Source organism: Thunnus maccoyii, chromosome 13, assembly GCF_910596095.1.
Source record: "Thunnus maccoyii chromosome 13, fThuMac1.1, whole genome shotgun sequence".
In the NCBI taxonomy this organism is placed as follows: domain Eukaryota; kingdom Metazoa; phylum Chordata; class Actinopteri; order Scombriformes; family Scombridae; genus Thunnus; species Thunnus maccoyii.
This window is the reverse complement of record NC_056545.1, coordinates 13,127,001-13,137,481: the sequence shown is the minus strand read 5'-3', so window position 1 is coordinate 13,137,481 and position 10,481 is coordinate 13,127,001. Positions and strand designations below refer to the sequence as shown.

Below are 10,481 nucleotides of genomic sequence, written 5' to 3'. Positions count from 1 at the left end.
CACAATGTTCAACAACTTTTTCTAAATTCTTACTGTCTTTTATATATATATATATATATATATATGCAAATAAACTAAACTAAACTATGGGTACCCTGGGTGAAAAACAGATGGTTTCTGTCAAATTTGGTTGTTCAATGACTTGAGTGCACTTCACTCAGTGGTTTGGATTAGGGTGTGTCCAAGCGGAAAGTATCCCCCCACCTTCCCTCTCTTTTTAAGCAGAGACACTAAGCAGAAGCAGCAGAGCTCGTAAAACTGCGCAGGTTTGAGGTTATGGGTGTGTCCATGGTGCCATTATGGAAGTCGTGTATAATTGCGGTTGGGTTAACCGCAGTGTGAGGTATGAATAACCAATCTCAGCTCACGCCGTCAAACTGTATGACTTGAGTGAGTTTGTAAATTATTTATAGCTTCAGAATTTCCATATTTAAAGTGACTGTAACATCAACGGTTTTAACTAACGTTAACCCACAAGTAGTGCTAACGAACATTAGTGTTAGCTTGAATTTTGCTATTATTAGCAGCTAAATTGTTGCTTTTGCCAAAACAAATTAGCGTCACTGAAATTCTCCCCACTATTCTTTTAATTACAAAGAGTCAAGAGATAACAGCGTAAGTAAAAACAGTCGTCACGTATTTGTGAGTTTTCTTAAAATAATCAGTGGCACTAGCTAGCTAACTAGCTAACATTACCCCTGAGTTTAAAGCCTTTTTGCTAACATTTTCTTGTTCGATACGTTATTGTTATTTAATGCAATGTAGTGTTAATAATAGATTACTGGTAACTATTTGGCTTAGTGCGAATATTGACATATGCATTGTGAGACTTTGTCCCCTCAAAAAAATGAACTGCATGACGCCCCTTTGTCCTCCCCTGTGTAGATAATCCTCAATCAGAATTTAGTTTAAACAAACAGGGCTTAATCTTCACTAAAAATATGTACACACCGTCAAAATCGTTTTGCATGGTAACACAGAATTGCTCATGTATGTCTTTGTAAATGTGTGTCATTTGGCTTAACTATGTAATTATTTGACATTGGAGTAACCTTAAATACAACAACCACCAAATCACTGCTTGCTGGATTCTGTTTGACAGGGCAGACCTCCGCAGGCCTTTATTCACTTCCCATGGTAGTACATCTTCTCAGGCAGCTGCCACATAGCCTTCACTTTTAAGTATGTCACATTTACTTGTTGCATGCATCACCTTTCAAATAAGTTTTTTTTTCCCCCTTCTTTTTCTGCCTTTTCCCCATATGCAGACCGACTCAGGCTAATGAAGACTGAATCATAGGTGAGGAGGGATGATCATCACTCTTTCTCTCTAGATGACAAATGAAGTTGTCATTCTCCTCAAGTGTGACTGGTCATTTCGGCTGCACAGCATCCAGCCTGTCTCCAATGGACTGTAATAGCTCCCTTTAACACCTGGCCAGAACAATCACCAGCAGGGGGTGGTGTTTATCCTCTCAATGTCAAAGGAAACGTCTTGGTAAGTCAAGATGGGCAGATGTTGGAAGTATGGTCCTGATTAATCATCTGTCTGTCTCTCTGTCTGTCCATCTATCCATCTATCCATCTACCGTATCTACTAGTCTTTCTTTTTCTGTCTGTCTTGTTTCCTTTATTATGCTTACAACTCTTTTCTTCTTCTCTTTTTATCGTATAATTTGTCTGATTTTTAGGGAGCAAGACAAGTTAGTTTTTACTGACTTACAGTAGTATTGACTCAAATTGAAATACCACTCAGTCTGGTGTAGTTTTTGGGGATTAATTTAATAATCCATTCGACTGCTCCTGTTTTTTGCATTATCTGTTGGATACCACAAATAAGTCTGGTGTTTTCCACTAACTGACTCTTCCTTCTTGAGTCAGCACTTCATTGCAAAGTCTGTCTGGGTTTAAGGATTTGCATGAGCTGTTGGCTTGTTACATGAAATTGTAACTTGTGGATGATGCGTGGCTGTCTTTCTCTTTTGACAAAGGCTTATTTTCTCTCTCAGTGATGGTGGGAGGAATCCGATGAGGCTTTGAAGTGGAGAGTGCCACAAACACACAACCAAGCTGTTAATGAACAGCCTCTCTCCGAGAAGCACAATGCTTTTGTTCCATTGGTTGGTTGTTTGGTTGGGTGGGTGGGTTGGTGAAGAGTCTGCAGGGATATGGAAGATGTGAGGGGTTTTGAAGTCGAGTCATTTATTCCAGGCTGTCAGCTTCCTTTGCCTCCTTTTTCTCTCTCTGCATGTCCCTCCCTTCTTTTTTTTTTTCCCAGTCCACTTTTGTCTTAGGAACTGAGCCTGTCTCACGATACTCAGACAGCAGCATTTATTTAGCTGTTGCTGTGTGGCATTCTGCTCTGTCTTTGGCACATTTGCAGCTTGTCTTGTGTATGTTTGAGCATGAGCGTATACCCCTATGCAAACGATTTTAAAGGCTGTGTGTGTGTGTGTGTGTGCGCGCGCGCCTGTGTGTGTGTGTGTTACTCTGCACTTCAGCTTGAACTTCAAAGGCAGGCTTTTAGAAAGCTCCTCTGTGCTGTCTCATGCAACTCTTGTCCTTTTAATGAGGTTTCATCCTCACCAAAACTTTGTGGATAACAAGACAGTTTGTGGAGAGAGGAGATATGTATATGATCTTGTTTGTAGTGTTGGTATTACAGATCATACAATTTCATAGTGGAGAAATGCATAAATCTCTCAATCACCTTGTATATTATAAGCCTCCATGCTGCAATAATTTCAGGAAATTGAGTGCTCCTTAACTTTATAGAGAGTGTGCTTTATTCTTGAGCGAGAAATAGGCCATGCAAGTACACAGTCATGCTTCATTTAGAGTGAAATGCTTCAGTCTAAAATGCCTAGATTAAAAAGTTCATCAGTTTTGAGGACACTGTGTCACATCATCATGTGACTTGCTCCCAGTAGTTGACTGATTGGTCCAAGTTCAATCTGGTGAGCTTGATTGATTCAGTAGTTGTTTTCCAGGATGAAATCTAGTAGCTTGTAGGTCACTGCAGCAGCCTTACATTTTCCAAAGTGAAAGCAAAGTTATAATTCATGCTACTTTAGGCATGAGAAAAACACAAGTGGTATGCAGTCATGTGATTCTTTAACATTTGGATGTTTGGATTCAATTTCTGTGAATAATTGAGGATAAAAATTATAATCTACATTTAGGATTAAAGATATGATAGATGGCTGCAGATTTCAATTTGTCTATGGAAAGGTTATCTGAGCCACTTCCCCTTTGACCGAGTTAAGGAAAGATCTGTTGGGCTGTGTGGGAATAGGAACTGGAATCCATAGTAAGTGCTGTCTCCTGGTAAAGTGCTGCTTTTACAGGAATAGCATGTAATAGCATGTTTAAGTATAAATTGCTTAAGTGAGCCCATTAGATTCCTATCAAGAGCCCTTTTCCATTAGTTCTAAGGTGCATTGATCAGATTCTGGCAAGTGTGCCTGATCAGCATTTTCATTGAGCCAGCTAGGATTTTGTGTGTATGTGTGTGTGCGTGTGTCATGTGTGTATATATATGCATCTGCGTGACTGTGTGACTTTTGTCAGGTCACTGCTGCTTAGCTAAACACTTTTGGTTCATTGCAGTTTATTAACCACATGCTTAACCTTAACTTATCTTAACTACCCACCCCAAAAAGCTATGGGTTTCACTGAAAATCTCCTTAAATGTCATTGCAAACAACCCATTAAATTTTGAAATCTGATCAGGGAAGATTTGACCTGATAGGGGCTCTCGATGAAAGTTGAGAAGGTTGATGAAGATAATTAGCTATTATCCTCAGGGGACCCTGAATATCTAAACTATAAAGCAGTCTGATAAGTTAATTATTGTGCTGGATGTGTGGAAACACTGAGAGACTGACTAGTGGACTGATGTACTGACCCTCATCACCATTATTTGGCCCCACTAGCCACCAGTAGCTGGAAGAGAAGAGAACAGCTCACCTTGGACACGTCAAGTTTGCAACCAGAACAAAAGCAAATGAGAAATCTTAATGCTGATTTTTAAATAGTAATTTAACTTGATTTTGAAATCTGAGCTGTACTTTTGGTTAACATCTCCTCTGACAATCAGCACATTATTGTTGTTGAGAGGTCTGCATGCCACTGTCACCCTGGGAGCTGTGTTTTCAGGGGAAACAGACCCCAGTAGAGTCTCCTCAGGTAAATTGGATCCCCCGTGGGGACCTGTCTAAGAATTTAAAGGTCTCTATGGAACTGATACTTCAGGAAAGAGCAACCTAGGGATTCTGGGTCCCCTCTTAAATTCAGGCCTGGAAGGAAAGCTTGCAGGCAAGTACATAGAGTTGAGCTTTATAGCAAGAACACCTCTGGAATCAAACTCCTGGACAGAGCTTGAACTTCTCTTCTTTTATGGACTCACATGGGGTTAGAGGTACTGTGCATGTCCAGCTCAGCTCTGGTGTGTTAGAGTTTTTCCCAAAAAACAAGGCAAAGAGCGTCACCTCCATGTGATCCTCCTTATCTGAGGCCTTTGTATTCTGCAGTGGTGTTCCTCCACCAGCTTGGGAGCAAATTGTATTTCAAAGTCTTGTTCACAAGCGAGGGTATGATGGAGTATGAGAATGACTGATGGCACATGCTCAAGAGATTTTCAGATGGGTACAATCCATGTAACTGATCATATTTCATACATAAATGTACACATTTATCATAATTGGTAGAGGCATGCCGCTCTCTTCCATGTTGCACAATGATGACAGTTTGGAAAAGCAACCCTCCAACAGCTGATGTTGGAGTTGACAGGCAATTTAAGATTAGATCATGCTGGGAAGCACTGTGTGCGTGTGTGTGTATGTGCATGTGGCATGTGTTCAAATGTGTGTATGTTAATAATAGTGGGTGTGAGATATACTATAACATGTCATGTGTACTGTCATTGAAAGACTGAATTATTAATCTTAGTATTGCTTCTTACATTTTTTTTTTGCATTATAGCATCTGTGCTTTGGTGTAGATGTATGCTTGTATGTGTTTCCCTAATCCATCACTCTTTGATGGATTACACACAGCTGAGGAGCTGCAGTCAACTAGGTCATTAGAAAAGCTTTATTAACACTGTAAATAATGACAACAGGCAGTCCTAAAAAAGATTTAGAAGACATACTGTAGCTAGGGCTGAAACTCTGCTGTCACACATAACTGAAATATGTCAACAGATCCAATTTAACCATTTTAATATATATATATATTAGCTTCATATCTTCACAGTGACAGGTGAGCGCTACAGATTTTTTTTAACCTAACCAGATGCAGTGTTTTTCAAACATACAGACATTGTTTGCGGATAAAATATTTTCAAATGAATATTTCTTTAAGAGACACTGGAACTTTTTATTCAACCCTTCCAAAATATCTGATTTCACATGCTCGCTCCTTTTAGCAGTGACCTACTTTAAATATACATAGTTTCACTCATTCACAAGTGAGAGCTTCTCACTTGTCTGGGCATAGAGTACATTCACTGGAGCTGTGCATAAGTGCATGCTCAAGGAAATCTCAACAGGGGGAGAGGATAACATAAGAAAACACTCCCTTTGTGTGCCACAAGTGCTTTTCTGGAAGCTTTAGGACACCATTGCTCTTAGAGTCAGCAGTCTGTATCTGGATTTAAACACACATCATCCAGTATGAAAATAATGCTATTAAAAATGTACGATTTAGTTTTACAATGCTTGAATTATGTATGTTAAGTCCCCCCCTTAGACATATCATTGTTCAAAACAACAAAGTCTCATTTGTTGTTCGGCTTTAGGATGAAACATCCTGATGAGATTTAATGTGAGAGGTGCAAGTCTTTTGTTTTGAGCTGCCCATTTGCTGCCATGACAGTCAGACACCTGAGGGAAAGTTTGTCCTTCCCAACTACCTCTTGCTCCTCTTCAGCCCTGACTCATTCCAGGTGTGCATGTGCTTGCGTGTGCATGTGGGAGACAGACAGAGAAAGAGCACAGAGAGTGCGTATGTGCATGCAGATGCAGGAGTCGGCGAGAGTTTGTATGCGCGCTTGTGCGTGAGTCCTTACGCGGCAGCTTACGTGTCAGCAGACAGACACCCTCTGGCCAGAGCCAAATAAAGTCTCCTCACCTGTTTGTAGCCTTTGAGGAAGACTGTGTGTGTCACCTCCCAGGGGCCAATGCCATGCTTACTTAAAGCCGCTGGAACAATCAGCAGACTCTACAAGGCCGGGTCAGATAGAATAGCCTCAGCCCCTCTGAGTCCAGGATCAGGAGCTGTTTTGTCTCTGTATATATGCCGGATGACTTTAGCCCAAAGTGGACGACTTTAGAGGATAAGTGTAGAGCATGAGCTGAAAGAGCTTAGACCAAGACTTGGACTTTGCTTATGTAAATTGTTTGAAGGGTGTTCCATGATGGAATTTAGGGATTAGGGGAAATGTCCCAGTGAGACTGTTTGACTTCTATTTCCATACTATCTCCATTTATTCCCATTCAGAACATCTCTGGTCAAAGGTTATCAGACTGGCAAAAATTCACTCCTTGGTGATTTCATAGCATAGCTACATATGAAGAGGCAAGGCTTTGGATACCAGATCAAACCCTGTGTCTTTGTTAGTAAACCAGATATCTTGCATGTGTTTTAGGCAGTTCAGCATTACACAGGCATTTTGAAACACATTATTCCTTGTTATAACCCTAACCTGTCAAATCCCAGTATAATACTCACTTGTCTTTAATCCTAGTTTTTAAATGCTAACTCCTGAAAATATATATTTCTATATTTGGCTTAGTAGGTGTTTGACCAGATATTCAACTCTCCTGCTGAGTAGCAAGTGTGTCTTTGACCTTCATGGGGGATTTGCTAAGAGCTGGGAGGCCTAACCAGATCCAAAATGAGTTGAAAGCTGCATAGAACTTCAGTCTACGCTGTTGATTCTCAGTGGGATGGACAGTGTTGGATGCTTATCTCAGTATTAGCAACCAATATTAACTGTTTAACACCCACTGCCTTTTTGAAAATAATGGATTATTTGAAATTGGAAGACCCTTGCAATGAATTTGGACTATTGAAATCTAGATGTCGCTGAAGTAGAAAGGTTCTTCTTCTATTGAATTTGATCTCAACTTGTAATCATGAACGAACACTGCTGGTTTACCTTCTTAACTTAGCAGTTCATCCAATCACAGGCAGAATTGTGTGTGATCTACCCTGACCTCCATCTCTCAGTCACAAACACACACATATATTGTAACTCCCATTGGGGTCTTGCTTCCCCTATAGATAGATGTTGGTAAGGCCAATGTCATTCCTATTCAGGCTAGTGAAAATAGCTTTCATAAATATTCTATTATGTTTAGGAATGCGTAGATGATAAATATTCCCACAACATTCAGCTTAGAGAGGAACGACCGAAAAATAACAGCCTTATGAAAAGCTTTACTGACCTTCAGAGTAACCTTTCAAAAGCCTAGTCTCCACCACAAGAAAGTCATGCTGTTTTCTAAAATCTGCAGTTTTGAATAAGAGTGAGACTAAACCAGGAGATATGACAAAGTTAATCAGGTGTCACTTTCTTTCAGTATTTTAATGTCCTGTTTGGCTATAGTTGACTTTGTCCACCTCTTCTTATATTAACATCTCAACCATGTTAGAGGTTTAGGTATAATCTGTGCTGTAAACCTTCCAAAATTCCAATTTACAAGCCGTCAATTTACACAGTCTGGATTGAAAACAATTTCACACAGAGGAGATTTCTAGGAAGTGAGCTTTTAGATCGGTTTGTCTCCGTGAAAAGAGCAGAGCATGTGGATATTGGCTTTTGCCAGAGAGCTATCTTTTGAATTAATCAACCCTGGGGATTACACGACGTAAAATGGATAAAGTAGCAATGGTGAAATTACTTAGCTGTAACACAAAAGTCGTTTCTTTGACCACCTCATGAATTTAAACAGTTTAACCACAGCAGATTATTCCCTTGAGTGATGCACCACTGGCGGTTTCAATAATTATTTTCATGCCATCAACCAAAACACATGAGACATGTCATTATGTGATTCTTGAGGAGAGTGAGTTTAATCAGGAAAGTATTGATTAACCTTGTGAAAATGAAATGTGCTGCCTTTTATTTAATATTGGAAGGGATTTTGAACACCTGTTGGGCTGGGTGGTGTGACTGAAATCCATATCAATATTAATTGTCACATTTACCTCCTACCTGTTAATATACTGTGGTGACCTAACGTTGATGTGCAAGCTACTGTTGATGCACATGCTTCCCAATCCCAATGAATACAGTTTTACCTGGAGGCAGTGGTAGACCTTTACTCTGAAATCATATATGTTGACAGTGACTTTACCAGTTAGCTACTGAAAATGATTTACTCCATATGCTGTAGTGGAGTAAAAACACTTTTAGTCATTTTAAAACATTACATGGACAATATAGTCATTGTTACATGTTTCACAAAGCTCATTAAAGGAGAAAGGCTCAAAAACAATGACTGCTGTATCTTATCAATGACAAAGTTTTAGCAACTGGACTTTAAAAAAACTGCGTACAGATAACTATGCAGTTTTTTGACAGTATTTACAATAACTGTGTCTACAAGACCAACATGGAATCATTTCTGTTTACCCATTACCTCTGCCTCATCTGCAGACATGCCCCTAGCTACAATTTCTACAACATTTAAGGCACTCTGTCTATCCGAGTTAGACTAGGCGCTCATGGTCAGTTACATAACTTTGTAGGAACAATGCAGCCTTGATTTCTTCTGTACTAGGGCACTAAAGCACTAGGGGTGGGCGAAAAATCGATTCATATGAGAATTGTGATTATTATTTTCTATGATTCTGAATTGATTCACAAATGTCAAAAATCGATATTCTAAATGTTAATTAATAATGTTATGTTGATGGAATGAAAAGATGGAACTCGGACAGTCTACAGCGCGCACAGGCTATAGTTATCTTGTAGTTCATCTTAAAGAAAGGCAAACGTTTGGGCAACTAAATAATTACCTTTTGTGAGACAAATGTGAAGTATATTGTGAATACTTTATATGCCGTCATCCAGAGACTAAAGTTAGTGGAGCAGAGCAGTGATCGTCAGCAGTAACAAATGAGACTGGCTGACCAACACACACTGCAGCACTTAAAACAACTTAAACCAACTCTGATGTGAAGAAAATAACTGAACAGTCCGTTTCACCTCAAAAGCCCTGCGCCCATTCAGCGTCCTACACAATGACGGCTTCCCCCAGAGCTAACGGTGCAGCAGAGAGGCTGCTCTTCTCTGCTGGAGACGTATCGTTAATAACAACACAGCAGAGCACTCCGCCTCCCCTTACTCCAGAGCGAACACACCAACTTCTGTTTTTACAAAAGAAATTGTCATAGTCATTACATTTATTTTGCCTTTAAAGGGGATGTATTATGGTTTTCCTTATTTTCAGACAGAATGTCACAATGTTGGATATTCATGTTAAAAGTGGCCGACAAATAACGAGGTAAACATATGTAGCAGTAATCCCTGTGAGCAACAAGCAGCACTTTCAGACTGCTCTGAATGCTAAGTTTCCCACGGTTTTTTCTACTTTTGGCCCGAGCTGACGTGATGGATTTCTTTATATGGACATCTGCTATGTGTACAGCACGTGAGTTTGCTGCTCTGCTCCGAGAGTAGTTACGCCAAGCCACGATGCCATTACACAGCACAGCAAAGTAAAATAAGTAGTTTACCTGTTGGAGGTGTGCTAGTTGTCTGCAGCTCTTCATAAAACATCTCACTGTAGCTGTTTCTGCTTACACTAGTCCTCCCTGCATCATTTCTAACTGATCCGCTGAACACATAGCCCCAAATAGCTCCATATGTTGTTGTTTCGACCGGTTTTTAGCGCTGCTAACGAAGCTCCGCTAAGCCAGTGAGGAACACGTTTTTACTTCCTGTAAATTCTTCACAATAAAAGTCTCCCACTAGTTAGTCATTTAAAAGCTTTTAATTTGAAGCAGTAGAGTAGGAAATGTTTGGTTTGCAATGATGGTACAGTACACAACTCTAATACGTAAAGCTGGCCAATCAGAACAGAGTGGGCTCATTGGGAGGGGGGCCTTAAAGAGACAGGAGCTAAAACGGAGTGTAAGAGAAACTGTGTATATTGAGGGGCTGCATAAAAGGCCAGTATAAGATAAATAAGGAGTATTTTGAACTTTGAATCATGCAGAGCTACTCTAGTGGAGTCCAAAAATAAATCTTTAGAGTTGAAATGAGCATAATAGGTCCTCTTTAATTTGAACCAAAAGAGCAGCTGTTGTAGCAAGAAGTGGACATGATTTGTATGTCTGAGATAGCTTTAACAGTGTAAAAACTGCCAATAGTTCAACAATAACAGACATTGTATGTGCATGTGTGTTTGTGAGTGCATGTGCCTGCATGACCATTATTTTGTGAGCATCAATTCCTTTCACATCCATGC

The 10,481-nt window shown here is 39.9% G+C and overlaps 1 long non-coding RNA gene across 4 annotated transcripts in view; it reads left to right on the top strand.

Annotated features, from left to right (window-relative positions):
* Positions 1-221: 221 nt before the first annotated feature.
* LOC121909867 overlaps positions 222-10,481 on the top strand; it is a 66,082-nt gene continuing 55,822 nt past the window's right edge. Inside the window, exons 1-3 of one of the 4 annotated variants that reach the window (XR_006099539.1) lie at positions 222-390; positions 599-615; positions 1,269-1,498. This is a non-coding gene — a long non-coding RNA (uncharacterized LOC121909867). Of the gene's footprint in view, positions 391-440; positions 616-1,268; positions 1,499-10,481 lie in introns of those variants that run through there. The other 3 variants (XR_006099536.1, XR_006099538.1, XR_006099537.1) reach the window with 3 other exon arrangements.